Source organism: Salvia miltiorrhiza, chromosome 6 (assembly GCF_028751815.1).
Source record: "Salvia miltiorrhiza cultivar Shanhuang (shh) chromosome 6, IMPLAD_Smil_shh, whole genome shotgun sequence".
NCBI classification, from domain to species: domain Eukaryota; kingdom Viridiplantae; phylum Streptophyta; class Magnoliopsida; order Lamiales; family Lamiaceae; genus Salvia; species Salvia miltiorrhiza.
The window spans coordinates 27,323,269-27,327,257 of NC_080392.1; the positions used below are offsets into that span (position 1 = coordinate 27,323,269).

The window sequence follows — 3,989 nt, forward strand, 5'->3', positions numbered from 1 at the left end:
ACTGTCCTATTAAGAAAATAGGAATAATGAGTTGGAAATAGAGCCGAGGAAGAAAGAGTGAGAACCTTGATGAAAAGAGTCGGTCCGAGAGACGTCTAGTTTGTTTGTTTTGCCGACTGCTTTGATGTGACATTATGTGAATTTACGTGACTGATTGATTATGTGATTTTCGTGATGTGTGTCACTGTGACCGAGTTATTATGATTTTTATTTGAGACTTTAGCATTTGGAATTTTGATTAAGTTTTCAAAGCAAGTATGGTTTATTTTTATCGAGAAATCAAATGATGCCGGTTTATGAAAATTTTTCTAAGCATAATTTTTTTTAAATTATTTTTCCTACGAAGAGGAATATTACAATTGAGTGAGTGCACTAATAATAGTGCTATAATTATTATTTTGGTCACATGAATAATTATACTATGGTATTCTATTAATGAGTGACTTTTCCATAGTTATTGTGATTTTTATTTGATCACCCTTCTCACACTTTATTTTAATTTCTCTACCATATGTTATATTCCTCAAATTACTAAGTGTAGAGATTGGGAGAGTAGAGATTGAGAGTATATTATTGAGAGAGTAGGGATTTAGAGTGTAGAGATTAGAGAGAGAGAAGTGTAGAGATTAGAGTGAGAGAGAGATTAGAGTGAGAGGGATCATGCTTTAATTGCCAAATATTCCCTAAGATTTACAAATCTCTTTAAAGATACACAAGATCAATTCAAATCTTGCAAAGCTAATTTCTCTCTCTCCCTCACTTGAAATTTTCGACAACATCACCTCTCTCCCTCACACACATTTTCACCCAACACACACTAATCTCCTTCATCTCTCATTTCCACCATTTTCCTCCATTGATGAAAACCTTCGAAGCTTCCAACAATATTACCAAACACCTCAAACCACTCTAATATCTTCTATAAACACATTCTAGCCACTTTTAATCAAGAGAATCCTTGAAGAAGAAGCTCCAAAGTTAGAGTGAGAAAGTGAGAATTTTGGTGAGAATTTGGGTAAGTGGCCATGTTTTTCTATAATTCTTGATTGAAGGATGTTGTGTGAGTGTATTCTTGAAAGATGAAGCAAGAAAATTACCCCCTCCCTATTTTCTAAATTTTCGAAAAAGTGGGTCTCCACCCCTTCAAAAATTTTCTTTTTCTTTTCTTGATTTGGGGTGAGAAAAATGAGAGTTATGTGATGTGTATTGATGATTGAGGTATGTTGTGAAATATGTGCCGTGAGATGTGAAACTTTGATGGGAGTTAGTTTACCCAAAAGGGGAACTTTTGAGTCAAAGAGTTAATAGATAAATTGATGATGTAAATGAGTCTATGAGATGTATATGATGATGATTGATGGAGTAATTTGAGTATATGATGTCAATTGGAGTCTTTGACGTGAGTTAGTTTACTAAAATTAGGGATATGTGTATATATGCCCTTATTTGTGAATTGATGGTTTTGATGTGAGATTAATTGGTTAAAAATGAAAGATCTATGAGTGGATTAAAGATTCATATGTGTTTATAAATTTTGAAAGAGTTTAGTTTAGTAAAAATTAGGACTTTTTGGTCTATGTGTTATTTAAGTGATTTTGCTTAAGATATATGTTTTTAAGCATGATAGTAGTGTCTTTGTATATTTGATTAAGTCTATTGTAGGCTAAATAAAATTTTGGCTTAGTTTAGTTTGTATGAGTTTTGAGTTCTTGTATGATGTGAGTTTGATGCTTGATAAAATGAGGTCTAATTGCTCTATGATCATTATGTGAACTTTTGCCATGTTTTGTTAAGAGTTTTATGTTGATACATGGATTTTCATTAAAATCTAGTTTATATGATAAAGAGAGAAGGAATATGTGAATAATGAGTTATATGATGTAAAAGATCATATTTGAGTATTTGAGTAACTTTGAGCATGAGATTGAAAAGAGAATTTGTTTGATGCGTTCGTTGAAGTGTTTTCTATGAGATTTGAGTTGATGATGAAAGAAAAGAGTCGAGATTGAGTATTATGAGTTTTATGTTGTACTTGAATGTTTTTAAGTGCTTAAAGTGAGCTTTGATGAGTTTACTTCGTTTAAATGATGAGTTGAGCATGTTTGCTTGTGTGTATGATTCGGAGTCGTTTTTCACGACGCACTGACCTACTGTTTTCGAGGGGTTTTTGATACCCAAACACCCTGAAATTTTTATGGTAAGTATATTTGAGAGTTTTGAACCTACCGGTAAAATTTCAAGTCATTTGGACTTCGTTTGCTATTTTTATAAAATATAAAACTAAAACTGCTACGTTCTGCCGAATTGTTCGGTGAGTAGCCAATGGAGTCACCTTTTCCAGTAGCTTTCCTTAGCATTCTGGAACCCAAATTTTTATGGTTGAGTCCTGAGTGTCTTAGATAAGTAACCACCAAATTTCGGACCTTTTTGACAACGTTTACTATTTTTCAAAAATCAAACTTTTCGGTTGCTAAAAACTGCCGAATATGGTAGACTGTAGTAAAACAGTCATATCTCCTAAACTACTTGGAGTTGTTGATCCTACTTTTTTTTAAATGAAACTAGACTCCAAGAGGTTTCTTTTGGTACAAGTTACGACCCCAGACGAGTTCTTTAAAGAGTCTGGTGAGGTTTTAAAGTTGAGTCAGTGCAGAGTGAAGTTTGTTTTTGACTTGTCTATGTGTGTTTTTCATATGCTTAAGTGTTTATACTTGTTTATGTGCTTGATTGCTATGAGTTTGAGCCGAGTTGAGAGTTAAGTCGATAATAGGACGTGTGAATCCTTAGAACCCGAGTATACCTAGGGATTGAGTTTTAATGGGTAAATAGACGTTGAGTGAGAAGTTATAGTTGAGATGAGTTTGGATTCAGAAATTGAGTTTCTGACTAAGGTTTGTTTTATCACATGAACCTTCGATGACGATAATGATGATTTATGAAGACCGAGCGAGACGAAGAAGTAAGTCGCCTGTTTTCTTTCCGAAACTAGCGAAGGACTTCAGGTGGGCAATATTTTGAGTATATGTTTATCATATGAGCTTTCTAAAATGATTTTATGATGTTATGAGATTAACAAATGCTTTGAGATAAATGATATTTGAGAACTGTTTGACTTGCCAATTTTTGATGTTGAGCTTGTATGTTACCATCTACTGATGAGACGAATTCGGTCCTGCCACAAACGGGATTTTGTGCACAGAGGTGACTGTGAGCCGTCTTCGGGTCGGCCGGTCACGGTACTCGAGAGAGAGGCCTACTTCTCGGTACCTTTGGTGATAAATTGTAGATGTGGTACTTACATGTTGAGTATTTTGATTGCGCAATCATTCATTTGATATTTATGATGCATATGTTTGAGATTCAGCTTTCACAGGTTTATTTATACTAAAATCCTTGTGATTTGCTTAAAACTGTGGCAAGTTCAATTTATAGCTCTAAGAGCACCTTTCTTGTTTTTCGGCGTTTGCCCACTGAGTATTATGTACTCACGCCCTGCATGTATTTCTAAATGTGCAGGCTAAGCGAGGAGTGAGATTGGTCTGGTGCTGGTGGAGGAACGTTTCAATCGTTTTGATCATATTTAATATTGCCTTTATGTTAATTAGAGTTTGATGTTTGAGATACTTAGTTTTCTTTTGAAACCAGGCAATACACTCACGGTTATGTGTCTTCATACATATAATCGGTTCGCCTTTTGCTGCGATACTCTGCTTATTATTCTTCCTTATGAAAAATGAGCAATACATGTTTTGTTTTTTATCGTGAAATTCCTGATAATTAAAAAGTTATAACGACGTTGACGAGTTTACCATTGGGTTCATTTATGACGATTTTCCTTAGCATGCTTTGATGCGAGCTTCCGCTTGATGTTCGATCTATTCTTCTTATCTTTTATTCTTTTAAAAATAGTCGTATCGATACTCGTACCCCACTATCACTAGTGTCGGGAATCGGGCTGCGACAGCTGCAGGACGAGGATGATGAGGAAG

The 3,989-nt window shown here is 34.6% G+C and overlaps 1 long non-coding RNA gene across 1 annotated transcript; it reads left to right on the plus strand.

Annotated features, from left to right (window-relative positions):
• The first annotated feature begins 717 nt into the window (after window positions 1–717).
• LOC130988969 (uncharacterized) lies at window positions 718–3,757 on the plus strand. Its single transcript, XR_009090347.1, has 3 exons — window positions 718–1,015; window positions 2,942–3,002; window positions 3,517–3,757. It is a non-coding gene; the product is annotated as an uncharacterized LOC130988969 (long non-coding RNA).
• Window positions 3,758–3,989: the final 232 nt, after the last annotated feature.